The following is an 11521-nucleotide window of genomic DNA, read 5'->3' as shown; positions in this document are numbered from 1 at the left end:
CTGAGAGAGACGCAAAATATATACATATGCATATATCAATTCATTGTAAAATACAAGATACAGGTGACTTTTTGAAATAATTTGTGTGAAAGGCAAAATTTCAATATACAGAGTACATTAGGGAGAATCACAGAAGGAATGTTCATGACAGAAATAAAATAAGTACAGCTATTCAAAGTTTAAAACACATCAGAAAATAGTATTCAGCAATTATAACTACTGTGTTCAATTCATATTATTCCAATATCCAGTCTAAGATTATACAGGTATAAGTTACTTAAGGAAGTAAACTGGTCTAGTTCTCAACTCTGTGAATGAAAAAACTAAGCACCTAAAGACACTGACATCTAATGACTGATTAGAGGTTCAAGAAGACACATGAACAAAAATTGCCCTGATACAGTTGCTCTGAAGATACCAATCGATGAAGTCATTTAACTAGTTTCACCACTGTAGCTTCCCATATCCCAATGCTAAAGCTCACTTCATCCATGGAAAGAATTATTAAGAAAAGCACAATGTTAGTTTCCATTATCACATTCATTTCTGCCTTGTAAAGAACACACGAACCACCTGTTCCCAGATCTGTTTGATCTTCATCCCATAAATGATGGGATTCAGCATAGGTGGAGCAAGACTGTAGATACTGGCCAGCAGCACATGGATATGGAGTGAAATGTGATGCCCAAATCACTGAGTAAGGACTGAGAAGATGCCAGGTGCATAAAAGAGGGCAATGACACAGACATGGGAGCCACATGTGTTGAGAGCTCTATGACGGGCATCTTGGGAGGGGATGTGAAAGACAGTGCCGAGAATTGGTACATAAGAAATAAAAATTAGCACAAAATCTAAGATCACTGTTGAAATTAGGACAAAAAACCATACCAGATGTTTACTTGGATGTCATCACAGGAAACACAGGCCAAGACAACATGCCTACAAGCAGTGTTCAGGAGGATGTTATTTTTGCAGAAAGTCAGTCTTTTCAGAAGATATGGGGAAAATTATGCCATAACTTCTCAGAAACATAATCACACCAATTTTCCCAATAAGGGCATGTGTAAGAATAGTGGTATATCTCGGTGGGCAACAAGTGGCAATATATAGCAATCAAATGCCATCACCAGCAAGTTCCCTGACTCATAGATGAAGGTAGAAGAGAGGAAGAAGACCTGAGCAACGCAACTATCAAGGGAGATTTCCCCAGCATGGAACCAGAAGATAGCCAAGACTTGTGGTACTGTGGCAGTGGAAAGGACAATGTCTGCTCCAGCCAACAAGCAGAAGAAGAGGTACATGGGTTCATGGAGGCTGCATTTTGTGAGGCTAATGAAGATGAGCAGGCTGTTTCCAAACAGAGCAATGACATAGGAAATGAAGAAGGGGATGGAAATCCACACATGCTGATCCTCTAGGCCTGGGATGCCCAGCAAGTGGAAGACTGTGTAGCTAACACCAGTATGATTTAAGGTAGCCATGTCTGGCAAGACCACCTACAACTCCACCATCTATGTACAGAGATGGAAAATGCAGATTACACTCAAATTTTTTTTTGACATCACCAGCACTTTTGGCATCTACCTGATCCCATTCAATTCAGAGGATGCCAGGAGCTATGTTATACATAAAGATGAATAAGTTATGGTTCATTCTCTTAACGAGATCTTGATTACAAAAACAAGGTAAACGTTTAAATAATGAATGCAAATATAATTATTAAGTTAATATCTTTTGTACAATTATTTATATAGTAACACAAGGGAAGGAGTAATGCTTTCTGAGTTTGTGAAGTGTTTATGAATGAGTGTATATCTGCAGTTACCCCTGAAGATGGTGTAATATGTCAATAGGTGGAAGGAGTGGCAAAGAAAATTTTTCTAATAGAAGGCAGAGAATAGAGCTAAGGAGCTAAAGGATTAAGGTCTGGTCCACAAGTGAACTTCTAGGTACTAAAATGGTTGATTGTCTAACCAAGATTACTCTAAGAAACTATTAAATCCCTCATGAAGGCTTTCACAGCCTTGATCTAGACGCCTTCAGCATGCTAGAAAAGTCATATCAATCTTCCTACTTTGTGCTGTTGAAAGAATTACCCCTATTCAGAGCACTTCTCGCTGTCTGCATGACATCTCCCCATAAGTTACCCCTGATCTTGCTTTCGCAAAGAATCTAATGTCAGAGTACCTATCTCATGGATAACATGATAATTGATTACCTGTTCATTATCCCCCTAATTGATTGTAAACTTTCTGTGGTCAGAGTATTGTCTTTTTATGTGTCAATTGCCAGAACCTAGAACACTGTGAACACCAAGGAACAGTATAAATTCCAAAATATTTAATAAAACAACCCAATGACGGATGGATGGGTGTGATGAGGACCAGGGGAAGGAAGTCATGAATAAACCCTTTTAAATACTTTGAATGTTTGGGATTCAACTTTCCGTTTGATCCTAAATTTTGAATGTGGGGCCAACATAGAACCTTACCTGTAAACACTCACGGTGTGTTGGCACTAAGAGTTAGGGTGTTCTGAAACCCAGTTCCCCCGCTCTCCCCTGCACAATAGCCCTTTCCGTTCTCCTGGGACATTTTATAACTGTGACTCTGGTCCAGTAGTGTGCAGGTAAACAGGCTCACCAAGTAAATAAAATAAAATAAAATAAAACAAAACATAAAATAAAATAAAACAAAGCCTGATTTCTAGTGTTTTCCAGTTTCTAAGATGCATGTACTCCCATCATGGCCCATTTCCAGCTACCTCTGTGATGTCACTGAATATGGGTCTGAAAGAAATGGACACGATGGACTCTTATGAGCCTGTATTAATGGCTTCAACCCACAACAGTTCTATTATCTCCGACTGTGTTTATTTCACTCCAAAAAATAAAGGTTTTAATATTTTCAACCACCTATTTTAGGCCCCATAATATCTAGTAGAGAGCAGGTCTTCCCTCCCTAAAATTTGATCATATGACAATAAAAAATCACTCTGCTTGAGCGGGAGTTTTCAGGGCTAAAATGGGGTTAGTCATAATAAAACTCTTGGAGTGATGGGGCCAGGGAACTGAGATATTTATGCATTTTCCTGAAGCCTCGGTGGGGGAACAGCTAGCACTCTCCCAGCGAGTACAGACTTAGAGCTGTCTCTCTAACAACTCTCTCTCTCTGACTGTCTGACCTATACATTTGGGTCACTTCATTATGGCTGTCCAACCCTGCCCATACCACCTTGTCCTCCACAACACCATCTGAGGATTAGGTGGGCACGTGTACTTTTTTCAATTAATAAACTGTTAGCATCACTGCACAAATATTCCTATTTCCATTTAATGAGAATTAACAAGTATTAATTTCATCTCAGTCAGCACAAGTATTGAGAAATTAATTTATTATTTTAAAACACTGATTATTACGAAAGATTAGACAAACCGAAATTAAATATATGCCATATTTTTAGTCATTTAAACTTTGGAATTTGTAATAATAATGTATGAAATATTTACATGAGAATACTTGAATGTCTTTTTAAAAGTCTATTTGTACAACTTATGTGAGTCAAGGTCAACTATGAAAAACATTCTATACTTTTGACTACCAAGTAACCTACACTTAACTTTCAGTTATTTTATTAAGTAAAGCTCCTCTTGCTGATAAAATTATCCCCTTTTATATTATGTTTATATCTTTTTATTTTTATTTAGTTAGTTCAAGTAAATTGTACATATATATTTATAAAGGAGAAACAACTTCATGTTTAAGAATTTTATTTGTGTCTGTGCGTGATAGTAAAGTCACAGAATTCCAGTCAAAACAATATAGGAGCTTATACAGAACTCTACTCCCACTTGAATGAGAGAGGAGCACAATAAAAATTCTTGTTTATGCTTTGTTGTTGATGATGATGAGCTGTCTTTCATTGCATGAATGTATTCATTCTCGCTGATGGAGGCTGTAATGATTAATTTTATCAACAAGTCAATTTGGCTAGGCTATAGTACCCATATATTTGGTCAAACACTGGTCTAGATGTTGCTTTGAAGCTATTTTTTCAGATGAGATTAACATTTAAATCAGTAGACTCTGAAAGTAGATTACACCCTATAATGTGAGTAGGTCTCATCCAATCAGTTAAAGGTCTTAAGACACAATAGACCGAGATCCCCACAGAAGAGGGAATCCTGCCTCCATACTGTCTTCAGACTGGAGCTGCCACATAACTCTTTCCTCAGTCTCCAGCCTGCAGGCCTATCCTGCAGATTTTGGACTTTCCAGCCTCCATACATATGTGAGCCAATTCCTTAAAATACATACATATTTATATATAAATACATATTTATATTATAGTAATAAAATTTATGTGTATGCATATTTTATGGAGACATATATACTTTATATGTATATGTATTTTATTCCTTAAATTACACACACACAAATATATATACATATATAGGTATATATATTGCACACTCTATTGATTCTGCTTCTATGGAGAAAGGTCCTAACTTCTAATATAGAGGTCAAGGGTATTTATTTGGGACATATGTTTAAATTACTTTCAGAAAAATATCTGAGATTGAAATTGCTTGCTAATATGGAGGATATACATCTCATTTCCAAGAAACTGCCAAAACTTCTTTCAAAGTGACTGTACTATTTCACACTGACACTAACATTGTATGAGAATTCTAATTGTTCCACATCGTCACCAATATTTATCTATCTTTATGATTTTAACTACTGTAGTAGGAGTCTAATGGTACCTCACTCATGTTTTAGTTTGCATTTCTCTAGTGACCAAAAATATTGAGCACACGTTTCTATGTGTATGTCCACTTGCATGTCTTCTTTGTGGTGTTTTTCTAATGTGGTCCCCATTTTTTAGTGCATGTCTTGGTTTTTTTATTATTGAATATAGGATATTTTATGTATTCTGGATACCAGTTCTTTGTCAGGTACATGTTCAATGAATATACATTTTCTTGGGCTGTCACTTGTCTTTTTTATTTTTTATGGTATCTTTTAATGAGAGAAGCTTCTTAAGATCTGATATTTAAAATTTGACAAGATCTAATTTACAAATGTGTTTTCTTTATGGTTATGGGTTTTTGTGACCTGGTTTGGAAAAAAAAAAAAAGCCTTTCCTTACCTTCAAGTCACAGCAATATTCTCCAATGTTTCCCTTTAACCGTTTCATGGTTTAAGGCTTTACTTTTAGGTTTATGATCATTCTTGAATTAATTTTTATGAATATTGAGGTAACAGTAGGGATTGTTTGCATTTAGATATATAGTTTTTCTAGAATCATTTTTTAATCTGACTATCCTTATTCATTGAACTGTTCTGATAACTTTGTTGAAAAATCAAATGTTTCTGTGAGTTTTATTTCTGGGCTTTCTATTCCATTGCATTAATCTATTTGTCTCTTTTTAATGCCAGTACCACACTACTGAAGATTTACAGTAAATATTTCTTTATCACAGAGTACATGCTTCAACTTTGTCCTTCTTTTCCAGATTCCTTTAGGTATTCAAGGTCTTTTGCATTTCCATACAAAATTTAGAATCAACTTGTAGGTCTTTTTTTAATCCTGCAAGGGATATGATTGAGATTGCATAAAACCTATACATAATTTGGGTAGAATTGGAATCTTAACAATATTGAGTCTTCCAAAACATGAACATGATATTTCTCATCTTTTGTTTAAGTCTGCTTTAATGTTTCTAAGCAATATTTTGTAGTTTTCCTTCTGGGGACCTTGCATTACTTTGTTCTTAGATATTTTGAGGAAACATTGATTCTGTAGTAAATAAAATATTCTTATTTGTATTTTCTGGTTACTTGATGCTTCATATAAAAATATAATTTGTTTGTATGTTTTAAATTAGTGTCCAACGACCTTGCCAAATTCACTCATTAGTCCTAGTAGTTGTTATGTACATTCCTTTGGCTTTTTTAGATATATTATAATATCCTCTGCAAATAAAAACAGTTATATTTCTTCATAACAACCAGAATATCTTTTATTTGTCTTTCTTGCACTATTGTGGTTATAACCTCTAAAATAATGTTGGATAAAAGTGGTGACAGTCATTTGTCGTTTGTTTGTTTGTTTGTTTGTTTGTTTGTTTGTTTGTTTTTCTCAAGATAGCAGATAGGAGGCAGTGTGAGCACCCCTCTCCTACTTGGAAAGACAGAATAGTGGATAGAGATTCACACTGGGAATTCGTTTTTCCATGAAGCACCACAGCCAGGAAAACAAAAGAATACACAGACCCTTTGAAAGAAGTGGCAGGCTGCAGCCTACTCCATGAGACAGGTGAAAACAAGTTTCCAGAGTGTGAGAAGGAGAAAGCCTGCCTCTGAGCACACATCTCCACCAAGGAATCTAAAAATCCAGACCATGGGAGAAGGCCTTACCTCTACCCAGAGCTGGAACAAATTTAGGGAGCAGAGTGAAATAAAAATGTAGAAGCAGCCATGGGAAGTGACTTATAGGCATTCCCAGTCTCCAGCGTGAGCCTAGGGAAGCAATTCCTAACTATATCTCACAGTGGCTCTCAGGGAATTTAGCCAGTGAACTCAGGGAGGAGTCACGGGATGAAAGAAACTTCCAGCTGAATTTTGTGATATCATTTTAAGTGGGGATGTATTGTGGGATCTGGCCAGCAGCCCACAATGCAACGGGGCTCTCTCTTTGTTCCCAGGTGGATCGGCAGGTCGAGAAATAATAGACACACACAAGATAGTGAAAGCTGGGTCCAGGGGGTCACCGCCTCCTGGTCCCACTGTGCCAACAATGCACTGGATATACCAGCATTTACTATTAAGTTTAGTGAGGGTGGGGGTAGGTTAGTGAGGGATTTAGGGTCATTTGATTATGAGGTGAGATGGTCACATGGGGATGAAGTGATTCTTTAACATAACATCTGTATGCAGAAGTATAGTTTACAGAGGTAAGAATTTACAATATAGTGTGTGCATCAGTAATTTCTAACAGAGCATTAAAACAGAAACACAGTCTTTCCATAACCTATGATTAGCAAGATATTAATCAGCAGTAACAGTTGCAGCAAAAGCTGGTTACAAACAATCCATAGAAACAGGATGTGAAGCTAGACAACCGGTTAGACCAGAAATTCTCAGAAGGGAGTTTGCCTTAACCCTAAAGAGGCCTGGAAGAGCCGTAGCAAGATGAGGGTGTTTATAGCCCTATCATCCATATGGACAGGCATCCCCCATGTGTCCGTTTATAGGCTCTCCACAAGGGTCACATTCCATTCCCAGAGCTATGAACATCTGCTTTTCTGGGATAGGAATCTTGGTGATGTGAAACCTCCCTGACTGCACGTCCATTCATAGGCTTTCTGCAAGGGGAAGCACATCATGCGCTGTTGGCTCATTCTGGCAGCCCAACCTGGCATTGTCTTTACACAATCCTGCATGCAATTTTGTATTTACAATAATCAGGAGTATTTCATCTTTTATTCCATAGCAATAGTTTCAGGGGGTCTCCCTACAGGGATGAACTTCCCTGAACAGAACCCCAGAGCTAGCAGAAAGTGAGTTGCAGACAACAGCTCAGGTGCTGGGTACCCAGTCTTGTAGGCAGATAGGGAGGGACTTGGCCTGAAAGCCATGGTTGCTATCTCTGCAAGGAAGCTTATGTCCTGTGGAAGGTCTAAGTTCTGCACACAGACTATCTGGATCTAAGCCCAGTGCTGTTAGTGTGGCACTGTGGGAGCAAGACCAGCCTCACCAACACTGTGGGAGCTGGGTGAGGCTTACTGCTGCTTGCTACTACCCATTCCCTTTGCAAACTCTTCTGTGCAGCAGATGCAGTTATACTCCCCTCTGGAACATGACCTCACTGGCCTGAGAACCATCCCCTCTCACATGGGCTGTGGCCTGCCCCACGCAAGGAGTGTCTGAGCTCAGACCCACCTAACCCTACCCCAACCTGGTGATATTTCTCCACCCACCCTGGTAGCTTAACACAAAGGACATAAACTTTTGGGAGTTTTATGTCTCCACTCATCCCCTGAGAAACCAAAATACTTCCCCTGGGCAACTTAGGGCAAGCTCAAATCCCACCACTAAAGCCACAGCTGGTGCTTTTTGCAAGTGCTACCTTCCAGCTGGAGGCCAAAAAACTCAGGACATCACACCACCTCTCAGTAGAATAATACTGTGCCCAGGAAGGAAAAAGTCACTGTATGATCTCAGCTATTATCACTGTCTGCAACAACCTGGCTAATAAGAGGTTAGAAACTTACAAGCCAGAAGGGATTGGGATTCTATCTTTAGCCTCCTTACACAAAGTAATTGTCAGCAAAGAATGTTGTATCCAGCAAAACTAAGCTTCATAAATGAAGGAGAAAGTCTTTTTCAGACAAATAAATCATGGGAGAATTTGACACTACCAAACCAGCACTACAAAAAATGCTAATGTTGTAAGTGTCTAGAAATTTATTCATTTCCTTTAGGTTTTCTAACTTGTGTACATAGATAGTTGTTTCTATATCTGTGGGGTCAGTGGTAATTTCCTCTTTGTAGGCAACCCTAAGCAAAACAACAAAACCGGAGGCATCACATTACCCAACTTCAAACTATACTACAAGGCTATAGTAACCAAAGTAGCGTGATACTGGTACAAAAACAGACACAAAGACCAATGAAACAGAACAGAGAACCCAGAAATAATGCCATACAGCTACAACCATCTGATGTTTGATAATGTTGACAAAAACAAGTAATGGGGAAAGGATTTCCAATTCAATAAATGGTGCTGGCTAACCGTATGCAGAATTTTGAAACTGGATCCTTTCCTTATACCACATACAAAAATCAACTCAAGGTGGATTAAAGACTTAAATGTAAAACCAAAAGCTATAAAAGTCCTGGATGATAACCTAAGAAATACCATTCTGGACATAGGACCTGGAAAAGATTTCATGATGAAGACACCAAAGGAATTGCAACAAAAACAAAAATTGATAAATGGGACCTATTTAAACTAAAGAGCTTCTGCACAGTGAAAGAAACTACCAATGGAGTAACAAGACAACCTACAGAATGGGAGAAAATTTTTGCAGCTATGCATCTGACAAAGGTGTAATATCTAGAACAAATAAGGGAACTTAAATAACTTAAGCAAAAACCAAACAGCCCCATTAAAAAGTGAGTAAAGGACAAGGATGCTTTTCAAAAGAAGTCATATACGTGGCCAAGAAGCATATGAAAAACACTAAACATCACCAGTCATTAGAGAAATGCAAATCAAAACCACAAAGAGATACCATCTTACACCAATCAGAATGACTACTATTAAAAAGTCAAAAAATAATGGTTGCTGGCAAGGTTTCAGTGAAAAGGGAACACTTATACACTGCTGGTGGGAATGTAAATTAGTTCAGTCATTGTAGAAAACAGCGTGGCGATTTCTCAAAGAACCTAAAACAGAATTACCATTTGATCCAGCAATCTTATTATTAGGTACATACCCAAAGGAATATAAATCATTCTATCATAAAGACACATGTGTTCATTGCAGCACTATTCACATAGCAAAGACATGGAATCAAACTAAATGCCCACCAATAATATATTGGATAAAGGAAATGTGGTACATATATACCATAGAATACTACACAGTCATAAGAAAGAACAAGATGTCCTTTCCAACAATATGGATGGAGCTGGAAGCCATTATCCTAAGTGAACTAACACAGGAACAGAAAACCAAATGCTGCATGTTCTCACTTATAAGTGGGAGCTAAATATTGAGTACATATGGACACAAAGAAGGGAACAACAGACGTCAGGGCCTTCTTGAAAGTGAAGGGTGGAAGGAGAGTGAGAAACTACCTATCAGGTACTATGATTATTACCTAGGTGACAAAATAATCTGTGCACTAAACTCCTGCATCACACAATTTACCCTATATAACACACCTGCATATGTACCACTGAACCTAAAATAAAAGTTTAGCCAGGCACAGTGGCTCATACCTGTAATCCCAGCACTTTGGGAGGCCGAGGTGGACAGATCACTTGAGGTCAGGAGTTCAAGACTTATCGGGGGAAACCCCACTCCCAATATTCAACGTGGATTCTTTTCTATTTCCCTAAGTGTCAGCTGGTCTGAGAAATAAAGGGAAAGAGTACAAAAGAGAGAAATTTTAAAGCTGGGTGTCTGGGGGAGACATCACATGTTGGCAGGTTCCATGATGTTCCCTGAGCCATAAAACCAGTAAGTTTTTATTAGCGATCTTCAAAAGGGGAGGGAGTACACGAGTAGGGTGTGGGTCACAGATATCACATGCTTCACAAGGTAATAAAATATCACAAAACAAATGAAGGCAGGGCGAGATCACAGGACCACAGGACAGGGCAAAATTAAAATTGCTAATGAAGTTTCCGCATGCATTGTCATTGATAACATCTTATCAGGAGACAGGGTTTGAGAACAGACAACCTATCTGACCAAAATTTATTAGGTGGGAATTTCCCCATCCTAATAAGCCTGGGAGCGCTACAGGAGACCAGGGCTTATTTCATCCCTCCGCCTTCAACCGTAAAATACAGTGGCCCCCAAAGGGGCCATTTCAGAGGCCTACCCTCAGGGGCCTTTCTCTTTCTCAAGGATGTTCCTTGCTGAGAAAAAGAATTAAGCGATATTTCTCCTATTTGCTTTTGAAAGAAGAGAAATATGGCTCTGTTCCACCTGGCTCACCGGCAATCAGAGTTTAAGGTTATCTCTCTTGTTCCGTGAGCATTCCTGTTATCCTGTTCTTTTTTCAAGACGCCCAAATTTCATATTGCTCAACCACACATGCTCTACAAACAATTTGTGCAGTTAACGCAATCATCACAGGGTCCTGAGGTGATATACATCCTCCTCAGCTTACGAAGATGATGAGATTAAGAGATTAAAGTAAAGACAGGCGTAGGAAATCACAAGGGTATTGATTGGGGAAGTGATAAGTGTCCATGAAATCTTCGCAATTTATATTCAGAGATTGCAGTAAAGACAGTCATAAGAAATTATAAAAGTATTAATTTGGGGAACTAATAAATGTTCATGAAATCTTCACAATTTATGTTCTTCTACCTTGGCTTCAGCCAGTCCCTCTGTTTGGGGTCCCCAACTTCCCACAACAAAGACCAACCTGGCCAACATGGCAAAACCCCATCTCTAGTAAAAACACAAAAATTAGCCAGGCATGGTGGTGCTCACCTGTAATCCTAGCTACTCAGGAGGCTGAGGCAGGGGAATCGCTTGAACTTGGGAGGCGGAGGTTGCAGTGAGTTAAGATTGTACCACTGCACTCCAGCCTGGGCGACAGAGTGAGACTCTGTCTCAAAAAATAATAATAAATAGATTTTTAAAAGAAAGAATGAAAGAAAGAAAGAAAGAAAGAAAGAAAGAAAGAAAGAAAGAAAGAAAGAAAGAAAGAAAGAAAGAAAGAAAGAAAGAGAAAAGACAATGAGAACACCTGCTACTCAAACTTGTTTTC

At 38.4% G+C, this 11521-nt stretch overlaps 1 pseudogene; it reads right to left on the bottom strand.

The window, feature by feature from the left end:
* Positions 1-540: 540 nt before the first annotated feature.
* LOC105549262 lies at positions 541-1481 on the bottom strand (annotated as a pseudogene).
* Positions 1482-11521: the final 10040 nt, after the last annotated feature.

This window comes from Mandrillus leucophaeus, unplaced genomic scaffold (assembly GCF_000951045.1).
Source record: "Mandrillus leucophaeus isolate KB7577 unplaced genomic scaffold, Mleu.le_1.0 Scaffold432, whole genome shotgun sequence".
Taxonomy (NCBI): Eukaryota; Metazoa; Chordata; class Mammalia; order Primates; family Cercopithecidae; genus Mandrillus; species Mandrillus leucophaeus.
The sequence above is the reverse complement of the archived record's forward strand: the minus strand, read 5'-3'. Positions and strand labels throughout refer to the sequence as shown.